The 12,625-nt window shown below is 34.9% G+C and overlaps 1 long non-coding RNA gene across 2 annotated transcripts; it reads left to right on the forward strand.

Annotated features, from left to right (window-relative positions):
• Positions 1-4,280: 4,280 nt before the first annotated feature.
• Positions 4,281-6,830, forward strand: LOC145611908 (uncharacterized). 2 transcript variants are annotated; one of them, XR_014106487.1, is made up of 3 exons: positions 4,281-4,354; positions 5,802-5,972; positions 6,591-6,830. It is a non-coding gene; the product is annotated as an uncharacterized LOC145611908 (long non-coding RNA). The 2 variants fall into 2 exon arrangements; XR_014106486.1 differs by lacking the exon at positions 6,591-6,830 and having other exon boundaries at positions 5,802-6,066.
• The last annotated feature ends 5,795 nt before the right edge of the window (positions 6,831-12,625 follow it).

The raw sequence follows: 12,625 nt of genomic DNA on the forward strand, positions 1-12,625 counted from the left end.
TATCGACTCATTATTTATCTGAAACCAATAAAACCCGACAATTCAACACCTGGATTCGATTTAACCCGAAACGAAATCTGCCCAAAACCATTTATACCCGAAAAATATCTCATTTTACCCGACCTTTTTTTTTACCCAATTCAGAACTACCCACAACCCTACTTACCTGACCCAAATTAAAACTTATGAGTTTATTAGTTAACTATTTTTTTTATTATACTGGAGACCGTGGGATTTTGAAAATAAAGTGTAGTTAATGGGTTTATGTTTAATTGTTAGTAGAAGAGAGAAATTCTACTAACAATTAAAAATGGGGTTGATGGGATTTAAAGATAATACAATACTTGTATAGAAAATAGTTCTATAATGAGTTTAAAATTACATGATTGATTTGAACTGAGATCTAACCGAATTTGAGATGACCTGATTCAAAATCTATTAAATCCATTTTGACCCAAATAAACCCAATTAAATCTGAATCCGAGCTTAATTGAACTTGATATGACTCGACCCTATTTTGACTTGACCCGAATTCGATTTGTACCTGATCATACCTTGACCCACCTTTGACTCGAATATAATTAAGTTTGATCCAAACACCCCGACCCATCGTGGGCTAACCCAAACTCCATTTGGGTACCCGATTTGACACCTCTGGATATTATTGCATTTGAGGTAAGCCATTGTAATATAATTTGAAAAAAAAAAAAGAAAAAAAAAATACCTAGCCAATTTTCAAATGATTATTAATGTAAAAACTGAAAAGTGTTTGTCAAATGTTATTGTTATATGGGTCAGAATAATGGACATTCAAAATAAGCCATATTAGGATGATGGAAGTAGTGGAGTAACGTATGTTGAGATGAACGTGTGAAAAAACCTTAAAGATAGAATAAAAATGAAGATATTAGAATGGAGGTTGTAGTTGAATATAATGAATTAGGTAAGACTAACTTCAATGGTAAGCTACAAGTAATATATCAAATTATTAGGCTACTATATATAGTTTGTAGTTATAAAGTGCCCCAGTGCCCAATGGTAAGATATTAGCACATTGTAGCTTGGAAAAAAAAGTGGTTATTATCAAGCACATGTCAATAATTACGTAGATGATGTTTTCTTTAAACAGTGTGTTTCTGGTGCGGCTAGTTGCACGGTGCCCTATTAGTAACCCCTAAAATAATCCCTCAAGTAACCCCACTTGAGTAACCCCTCTAGTAACCCCAAAGTAACCTCTCAAGTAACCCCTCTATTAATCCCCCAAGTAACCTCTAAAGTTACCCCTGACCGGACCTAGTAACCCCTAACAAAGTAAGTAACCCCTAATCCTACACCACCTCAAAGCCTTAAACTCCACCATACCACCACCACCTCTTGTACTGACTACCCCCACGCCACCAACCCCAACGCCACAAGCAACCACGCGCAGCAACCATGCTGCCACTAACTTCGATCCCAAAAACCACCCTAACCACCAACAACCACCAACCACGCCAGCAACCCATACCACCAGCAACCCACACCAACCACGCCCAGCAACCCACACAACCAACCACCAGCAACCCCACCATCAACCACGCCCACCAACCCACACCAGCCCCGATCCCAAAACCCGCCCTAACCACCAGCAACTTCGATCCCAAAACCACCCACACCAACCATGCCCAGTAACACACACCACGCCCAGCAACCCACCACCTCCCGTACCCCCTACCACAAACAAACCCAAATCCAACAAAAACATTACCAAATCGGAAAAACAAAAACAATTAAATCTAACAAATACCTTAATTATTAACAATGGCTTCAAATTTGACTTCAAGTAGGCTAAAAAGGCAAAATTCGACCATGAAAACACTAGATCTAGAGTTTTCATGGCTGAATTAAGACTTAAAAACCTCTAAATTGTTTTCCAACGACGTAGTACGAGGATCTTCACGACGACCACGAGCTAGGTTGGAGCTTCAAGGAAGTCGACGACGATCTGGGTTAGAGAAGGAACTCGACGATGATCGTTGGAGTAGGAAGTCGGTGTTTCAAGGATGAGAAAATGGAGGCGAGAAGAGGAGATAGAAGAGAGGAGAGAGAAAAGAGAGAGAGAAAAAAAGATTGTGGCTGCCGTACGGTGCGGCCAGCCACATATAAAACTTTGTCTACTTTAAAAACTCAAGCAACATACCTTATTCGATCAGTATGGGAAAAATCAAATTAGTGGAAAATTTGTTAGAAAATTCTATAAAAAAAAGTAATAAAAGACAAATCAATTAAATAAGCACAAATAATTTATAAGAATTTTCTAACCATATATGAAAAAGGATCGAAATGGGAACAACTTTTATATCCTTTTTTCGACTGGAGGAGTCTACGCGCGTGTGTAAATATTTAGTTATTATGGTCGAATTGTAAAATGTTGCCCTATTGCTAGAAAGTTGTTAGGTAGTCTTTTAAATACATACTAAAGAGCATTGGCAATAACGATTCTCTACCCTTCTAAATCCCACAACATGTGAGACTGTTTCAATTCTACAGTGCAGTGACTCTTTTACCCTTACTTTTTTTTTTCTTTATTCTTTGTTTCTTTTTTATCCCGTTGCCCTTGTTGACTGCTGTAAAACAAAGGAGAAAATTACTGCACTTAATTTCCTTTTCCTATCTCGAATTTCCTCACCTCCACTTATTTGTTTGACTACATTTCCCTTTCATTTTGATTTTTCAACATAACGCTGCACCCCTTTCTTTCTCCTCCCTTTAGACATGTACTCTGGATTCTCCATTGAAGCTACTTCTTAGCTTTATTCTCCATTGAAGCAGGTTAGACTTTTGTTTCTTTATTATATCATCGAATTTGAACTTCGCAATCTAGGGATTATCGTAAAGGGTCGGGATTAAGAGTCACCTTTGTGTAATATTTGCTATTAAAAAATTCTAATTAGTTTTCAGGGAGGTTAAATTAATTATGTTTGCCCAGAATAAGATCAAAGATAAAGCTGAAAAGGATGTTAGTAGAAGGAGAAGAAGATTTCTAGGTGTGCTTTGATTTTCCGAATTTGTTAAATTTCCTGAAGTAATTAAAATGGTATTTCATAAAAAAGCTTCAACCTCCATGAAAATTGCAGCAAGCATTCAAACAGATCTGATTCTCATTTCACAAAATTCTCATTTCTCAATTCAATACTTAACCGAGAGTGTGCCAAAACTCAAAGTTCAAATATGACGCCAATCTTCGAGTATTTCTCAGTGTGTAGAATTGGACCTGAGATGACGCCAATCTTCCTCTCAATTATATTTTCTATCCTCCTCCTCCCCAGTTTCCCATGGTATGTCTAATGGTAATAATATTTGGGGTTGATGAATAATTGGTAGCTTAATCATCCTTTTTTTAATCACATTTTGAAGAAGGAATTAATTGCTTAATGTAGCAAAGACTGAATTTTTTTCCAAAAGCATAGGGTGTTGTTGCTTGGGTATATGTATCAAAGTGTTTTATAATATTAATCTTATGTTGGTTTGTATGTATTTGGGAGGGATGTCTATGCCCAGACTACAATGCATCATATTATTGGTGATTGTGGGATTATGTGTGGAGGAAGACTACAATGCCCAGACTACAATTGAGGAATTGGTGATGTGGGGTTGTTATTGTTGGTGCAAGGAGATGGAGCAGCAGCATGGCGCCAGGGTTGCTGGTGGCTGCTGTTCATGAGGAAGAAGGGAGTTGTGGTTGGGTGAGGTGGGGTATTCTGGCTCATTGGTGAGGTGTGTGGGAGTTTTTGGTGGTGAGGGTTGGCTGCAGTGGTTGGGAATGGGTGGAATCAGGGTTGTAGAAGGGTGGGTGGAATAGGGACTAATTGGTGGGGTATGGGAGTTTTGGCCTGGTAGGGGGGCAGGTTGGCAGCTGTTGTCGGGAAGGGGAGATGGCGATTCTAGTGGTGGTATTGGGACTGGAGTGGTGCAATGATGGTGGGGATGGATAGAGGGGTGGGGCAGTGGTTAGGGTCGTGGAGAAGAGTACTAGAGTAGGGTTGGGATTTAGGAGTGGGCGAATAGTTAGGCTTGAGATGGGATGGTCACCGACTACTAATTGAGATCTCATCATCTGAATTTCTCTCCTATTTCTTTCATATGTTTTTTTATAAACTTTGATTTAATGTTTGATCTTAGCCTTTTAATATCATTATTGATGTTAATTTTTTATTTGGATTATTTATGTTAATCAACCTGTAATTTCTAGCAAGTTGTAAGGAGCAAGAAATCAAACAATTTCCAAAGGAAGTAAAAAAAAAAACATTTGCAAGGGAAGCAAAGAGAGTTTGAGGCTAACAAGATACGGGGAAATGATGTTGGAATATCTAAGGTTGGTATGAGTGTTTATTAAACCCTTTAAGTAGTACCTTATTATAGCCAACAATTTTTTGCTGATGAAATTTTGCTTATTATTGTAATTATTATCTGTTGTCATTATTTTATATTCTTTGGCTGTAATTTAAGAAGTGATATGGTCCAATGTAAACATATTCATGCTCAACTCTTTCATTGCTTACAATATTGATTTGACTCATTTGAAGGTGGCTATTTCATTGCTTACAATCTTGAGTCAATAAAGTCACAAACGTCAGGTCCAAAGTTCTTGAATACGACGATTAATCTTCTGAGGTCTTGTTTTTATTGAGTGTTATTGGTTAGTAATATTCATAATTGATCAGGTATTTGGAGAATTGCCCTCTCCATCTGCTTCCTTTCAGTCCATAGTGCTGTTTTGCATAGTTCATCTGCATTTGTAAAAGATGACTGCCTTGTTTTTGCTATTGTACCAGTGGTTTATGTTCCTTTTCCAACTTTTAATCCAAAATAAAAGATATGGATGGATAGTGAATAGGGTAAGGTTGTGTGCATCTTAGTCACTGAAAATACTGTGAAAAGCTGGACACATCACATTTTAAAGTGAAATGGATTTAACCTTTGTGTCATTCAGAGAAACTTTAGGTTGAAACTTGAGGTTCTTTTGTGTTGCATTCATCTTGGTGGGACAATGAGTTTGATCATTTGATTGTGTTATTTTTATTTTGAGCTTGAAACTTGAGGTTCTTTAGATTGACTTTCTTTTTAATAATATGGTGATTGACCGATTGAGTGTGTGTGAATTCTTACAGAAACTAAACTTCAGTAGGTCCCTTTGAGTGAGGTTTTAAAAGTTTAAAATATGATAGATTTGGAAGATTATATTGGATAGTGTCGTGTAATTTGGTTTTTTGTGGCATTTAATCTCAGAATATGGACTAATATTAATGTTGTGAAATTATAATGATGATTTTTGGATTCTATTGTGGGTTGTGTCATAATTTTATTTTGTTTTGGCATTCATATGCATTGGTGTTTTGGACCTTAATGAATTGCAATTAATGAAAATTTAGAAGCTTAAGATCAATTTCAATTGCATTCTTTGCATTGAGAACTGTCTTTTCTGATGTCATTTGTTCTCATCGAAATTAATAATAATTATAATTGACCATTAAAAATGTTTTAAAATATATTATTTTCAAAATTTATGAGTAAGATTATGAAAAAAATATCAAAACTACAAAATTAAATTTGATCACAACACCCGCAACCGGTTCTGGGACAACCGCATCATTTCTGTTACCGCAACATGCGATCGTTACCGATATCACGACTAAAACCACATTTTCGAACCATGCATCGGATTCTTCAACTATTATTATATCTTAAGCTCTATTCATGTGTGATTATGAAATGTTTACTATATATTTTATAAAGAATGGGGTTGTCTCCTTTTCCTACAGGTCTTAGACTCAGCTCATCAAGTTGGAAGATTTACTGTCTCAAGCTCTCAACTGCCCTTGATTTTCCTTACAAGGAAATGGCCATCCACTATGAAGCTCTTATGATGGGTAAGCAGCAGAAGATGTCCCATTTGATGACGGTTCGAACGAAATAGGGCTACTCCTTCACATGTAAGGCACTTATTAAGATTCTTTTAGTTTTGAGGTTTCAATTGTTGCAATGTTTGATATATGCATCTGTGAAGAAATTTTTAATATGGCATAATTGTCCTATGAACACAAACAATTTGAGACCCTAAAAAGAAACCGGTTAACAAGAAGGGAAGGAGCGATGATCCATTGTACTGTTTAACACTTAAATTATTTGGCTACTCAGAACAATCTGTCATCTCAAAATGGGAATAAGGCTACTTTTGGTGTTAAATTTGGCAATCTGAGTGAGTAGAATTGTTTTTTCTTATTCCGAGTTGAGAAATGTTGCAGAAAGGAAATCCTTTTAAATATGATAATTTAATGGTTCCTGCAATCAAATAGCTCTATCCCGCCTTCTTTTCTAGATACACTTAATTTTGTCATCTTCAATTGGCTAGCTTATGAAAACTATATAAATACAAGTAATAGTTAAACCGAACTCTACTTCTGATGATTAACTACTAAAGATCAATATTGCCCCTGCTGGGTACAAACTGATCACCATCGTTTACAAGGCACAATATGAAAAAGCTAGCAATACACATGTGATGAACAGGGTAGTTTGTTACTAACTCCCAAATTCTTGGTTGAATATAGCTCGGAGTGTTGTCTTCCCAAAAATAGTTCTCTTGTCACTACTGAATACAAGCTTCCCACATCAAGCCCTAGTGACAACTAACTTCTTAAAAGCTGTTGGTTGTTGATTATCAATACACTAGAGGCAGCCGAAATGTTCCAGGGGAGCAATATATATTTAGTTTCTGGAATTGGTATTGACGTCTTGGTGTGTCTCACATGGCAGGCGTTCTGTCCAAAAAGTAGCTAAAGATTCTATTAGCTACTATGTGAATTGCTATTTGCCACAATAAAATTACTCAAGTTATAGTATTAAATGACTTTCACGCCCCTTATAATTTTAAAAATTACATAACAATCCAACCATTACTAACTTTGCCTTTGCTCCACCTTCACCATTAGCTCCACCACCCATACTATCACTCACCTTGACTGGTCCACCACCACGACTCCACCTTGACCATCATACACCACGACTTTACCTTGACCACCCACGAGATATAAAATGAGTCGACGACGGTCGGCGTTCATATCGGAGGCACTTGGCGGGGACGATGAACCGTCGACGCCGTCGAGTCAGGTATATGTCGGACTGTTTTTTTCAATTTCCGATGTGCCCGGTCGCATGCTTTATGCGACTATACCACGGTATAGTCGCATGCTATATGCGACTACACCGTGGTATAGTCGCATATAGCATGCGACCGGAATCCTTTATATATATATTTTTTTTTTAAGCAATCCATGTAATTTATATTTATTAATTTTTGATAATTATTAAAAATAACAAAATACACTTAATTTAATTAGTAAATTTATGGCTTAATAAAAAAAATTAGTAGTTTAAATTTGCAAAAAAAAATAAAAATATATATATATATATATATATATATATATATATATATATATATATATATATTTGTTTTCAATTGAATTTAATTTAATTTGTAGTTAAATTTAATTTTAATTAACTTAATATTTTTCTTTCTTATAGGATCCAATTGAAGATTTTGGCGGTGATGGAGTAAATTATTACCCACATTTTCAGACCGATCAATTATTCCCAACGTATCGAGAGTTGTCACAATGGGCGAAAGACATTGCACTAACACTCAAATTTCAACTTGTGATTTCTTACAACCATAACGGATGGTTGTATTTGAGATGCAATCGTGGTGCAAGAGATAGGGGGAAAAATAGAGATCTTAGTGTTGCTCAACGACCAAAGACAAAAACTCAACATTGCGGTTGCAAGTTTTTGATCAAGGGTTATAAAGTTTCTGATGATGAAGGATGGCAGATTGTCTTGGGTCCCGATGCATATGGAAAACACAACCATGAGCTAATTGTCTATGAAGAAGGCAATCGACAAATGAGCAAGCTTAGTCCGGGTGCGAAGCAACTTGTTCGTATCACGTATCTGTCACATTATATTCCAATGATTTTTCTTAGGTAAGCCTTTGCATAAAGTATCTGTCACATTATATTCCAATGATTTTACTTAAAATTTTGTTGTTTAATTTATTAGGTGGGCAAGACAATTGGATACAAGCTCGGTATTTAATTGTGAACGAGGTTAAGGCCAATCGACCAGAGTACATACATTTGTATCACGGAGGCTTGGATCAAGCAATTGATCGTATCACCTGGAACGGTGGACATTGTGGCGCGAACCATTACATGGACTTGCCTGATGATTTGTACCCAATTGCAAATTTTTGGAATTGTGCAGTTATGGTTTATGGAGTTGGCCCACGAGGAGAGTTGTATCCGTGTATGACAGTTCTACCATTGCGAGCCCCGTCTACTGATGATCGACCTCGGATTGAGATTGCCATTGCACACATTGGTCGCCATTATGTTCGACTTGATCTATCGCCAAACTATCCAGTACCTCCTATTGTTGATCCATGGTTTATGTATAGAGATCAAAGTGTGATTGGTTGGGAGCAACTTTATCAAGAAAGGAGGGCACATTGGGATCAACTAATAGCAGCATCTACTTCATCATCTTAGGAGGAGGATACATTGGAATTCACTGTAATCAATTTCTTACATTTTTAATGTAGTTTATATATATGCTTAATGTGTACAAATTGCTTATGTTATATGCTTATGTGTAGAGGTTGCTTATCAATTTAGGCAAAAAAAAAAAAAAAAAAAAAAAAAAAAACTTGCATCAGAAAAATATCTAAAAGTTATAGTTAAATAGTCAAGTCCATCAATTACATAACAAATCTAAAAGATAAATTAAAATAGTAGCAAATCGTCCGGTACAAAATATAAATAGCAATTCACTAAAACATAATCATCCAGCATACTCATCCCATTCTTTCAGCACTTCAGCAACACGTGGATGGCAGTCGACGCAACCCTCAATGGCCTGAGCAATCCGTCCCATCCACTGCAAATGAGATATTCATAATTCTAACAATAATTATTATTATTTCAAGTATTATTACTAATAATTTTACTATTAAACAATAAACACTATTGAAATTATTTTTTTTAAAATAACATAATCCTAAATATTTACAAATTCAAAACCTATGCCAAAACCAAATTTACTACTCCCTAATTAGTAACAACAATTATATATGCATATAACATAACAATAATTACATTTAGTAATTAATTTTTTTTTTGTTTTTCACATTTAGTAATTATTATTAACTACTTATTGCTATTACTAAATAAAAATTTTATGAATTATCATATTAAAAAAAATTAAATTCGAATTTAAAAAAAAAATACGACATTTCAAATTATATTACTAATTTAATCACGAATTCGAAAAATTTGAAATTAAAAATACACAAATTACAACCATAATTCAAAATTTAAATTCAAATTCAAAATTCAATTTCAAATTATATTACTAATTTAATCACGAATTCGAATAATTCGAAATTAAAAATACATAAATTACAACCATAATTCAAAATTTAAATTCAAATTCAAAATTCAAAAAAAAAATTAAAAAAAAAAACCACAGTCGCGTGCTATATGCGACTCCACCACGGCATAGTCGCGTATAGCATGCGACTACACCGTGGTGGAGTCGCGTATAGCATGCGACTGAGCCGTGGTAGAGTCGCGTGCTATATGCGACTATACCGTGGCTCAGTCGCACGCTATATGCGACTCCACCACGGTGTAGTAGCATGCTATATGCGACTATGCCGTGGTGGAGTCGCATATAGCACGCGACTATGAATTTTATGCGAAAATAAAAAAAAAAACTTACCGACGAATTGGCCGGCGTTTTCCCCACGTTTCCCGGCAAATGAACACCCTTCCCCCGCCGCGAATCCATTATCGTCAACCCCTTCCTTTTTCCGGTTGATTTGGTGTAATAAGTGGTTGATATGGTGTGATAGATAGTGAGAAAATTGGTTGATTCCGGCGACCTTAGGGTGGTAGTGGTGATGGTCTTTAGGGTGATGGTGATTCCGGCGACCTTAGGGTGGTGGTGGTGATGGTGTTTAGGGTGATGGTGGTGGAATGAGTATGGTTAGTGAGAAAAATTAAAAGATGTCAAACATGGAATTTATAAGGGTAGATGAGTCATTTAATACCGCGCCCTAAGTAATTCTATTGTGGCATTTAGTAACCCCCTTAATAATTATATAGTCAGTCTTAGATTAAAAAGATTCATTTTATTCATTAATTAATTTTTTTTTATTAATTATTATTTTAGGTTATCCAATTTTGTTCCAATCGATCGGATAAGGCAAATAGGTTGTATCTTCTTGAATTTTTTTTTGGGTCAAAATTGATTTCAAGTACAGCTTTACAGTTTTATACATTCATTTGTATCTACTAAAAGTTTTGGCATTGTATAAAAGAAACATTTTTCTAAAACTCATCTTATTGGTGTTGACATCAATTTTGTTTTATATAAAGTACATATTATGAATAGAACTTACTGTAAATTTGCTGAGCATTGATTAAAAAGCCTTTTTTTTTTCCATGTATTTTGATCTTTCTGTATAAGCAAGATTGAATCTAAAAGTAGTAAATTACTAAATTAGTATTTAAAGAGTATAGTTGAGTCGATAGACAAAGAATCGGAGATGACGTTGGCTAATGATTTTGATGCTAAAATTTTGTTATGTTGCTATTCTTAAGTGAAGAATTTATTGTAACATATTTTCTAATAACACTAATTAATTACATGAAATACAGAGTAGTACATATTGAGCTATCGCGCGCGTTCCTAATTTATTGGATTACAATTAATAATAAAGTTCCAAGTAAATTGTATATTGTTGTTAAATAATCTCTTTTTAGTACCACGTGTTGTAACAAAATACTTTTCCTTTTTATTAATAAACTAATTTTAAAAATATTACTAAAATTGTTGCTATCACTATTTTTATCAATTTAAATATTAACTTTCGTATAAACATTAATTATATTTCTAAAAATCAATTACAAAACTCCTCGTTAGTGACTCACTATTATATATTTGCTAATGCTACAAATTATACTTACACTCGATAATTACTTTATTGGGCTATCGCGTGCATCGCGCGCATCGCGCGCAATGACTCAACTAGTAAAAAATTTTTCTTATTCTCTCTTTACTAACTTTCTCACTTCTCTTTCTCATTACCATTTTGATGATCATATTTTTATCCCACCAATAATTTTTAAAAAACAAAACATTCTTCACCATGAGACCATTTTCTCTTACTACCACATCATTCTCTCTTACGTTTACTAATACAAAACATAATTTGTATAATTACTTTTACTAATAAAATTCAATTTATCATATGGTCAAGGTTGATTGAGCGATCTAACTATACCAATTAATTGGATTTAATCTAGAATAAAAAAAGTTGCGGTTGAATATCTAATTATAGAACACAACCATGTGAATAATATGGAAAGATAACAAATAATTTCTGCAAGTATCATAAAACTTAATGGGTGCATATGTAGTATATATACAAAAACGTTGGAATTACCTCTTTGTATACAAAAGGGTTGGTAACCCTTAGCCTATATAATCAAGTGTTACAATTTTTTTTTTTTTTTTTTAAAAAGCAAACAAATTAACACAAGCAACGTAAATGCTGATTTTATCAAGCAATTAAACCAAGACTTTTAGCCTTACTTTACTAGTACATCATGCTTATTAAAAATGTAAAAGCAAGGATATAAGGATAGTAAATACGTGAATAAACTTTTTGAAGGATATATTATATAGTCTCAACACTCTTCATAAGAATTGAGTGATACTTGTAAAATCAACAATATAAGGGTAAATATGTAAATAAACTTTTTAACAGATATATTAGTCTCAACACTATTCATAAGAGTTGAGTGATAATTTTAAAAGGTAGGGATAGGGATGTATATATAGGTAAAACAAATGGAAAAGTATTATGTGAGTTAATGAGTCCGACCACACAAACAAGAAAAAACCTAACAAAACAATCTTTACTACTGCCTATGTTTCCTATTATCTGCAACAAACCTTGCCACACGTTTCCCGTGATAAAATTTGTTAATAGTTGATTAACAAAGTGAAGGGTGTGTGATTAAGGGTAGGAAAGAGAAAGGGGGATAATTAATTAATGGCCACAACTAGCTGTACTACCAACTGCCGTGGCTTCCCCGACATCCACCACCACCCACATCCGCCTACTCACCGCTACCCCATAACCACCACCACCACCATGACCCGAAACCAATAATCCAAGTCGCGGAACCCCACCAGCCTAATTGTAGAACCCCACCACCTGAGTGAAATCCCGAAATCCCACCACCAGTATAATATTGAAACCTAGCTAGCCCACCTTACTCACCGTCCTTGTAGGCCACAACGGATCGAAATCCACCACGAACACCAACCCTTCGCTTTAGATCTAAATTTTGTCAATTTTTCAACATCACACACCATTTCTCGATCTTTAATTCGATATAAGAATGTGCCTGGTGGTGGTAGTGGCGGCGATAAAGAACATGAAACTTAGAAGAAGATGATGAAAATGGTGTTGGTGGTTATTGTAGGGAAATATTCCAAGCATTAATCCCCTTAGCTT

The sequence above is a fragment of the Chenopodium album genome, chromosome 3 (assembly GCF_948465745.1).
Source record: "Chenopodium album chromosome 3, dcCheAlbu1.1, whole genome shotgun sequence".
NCBI lineage: Eukaryota > Viridiplantae > Streptophyta > Magnoliopsida > Caryophyllales > Amaranthaceae > Chenopodium > Chenopodium album.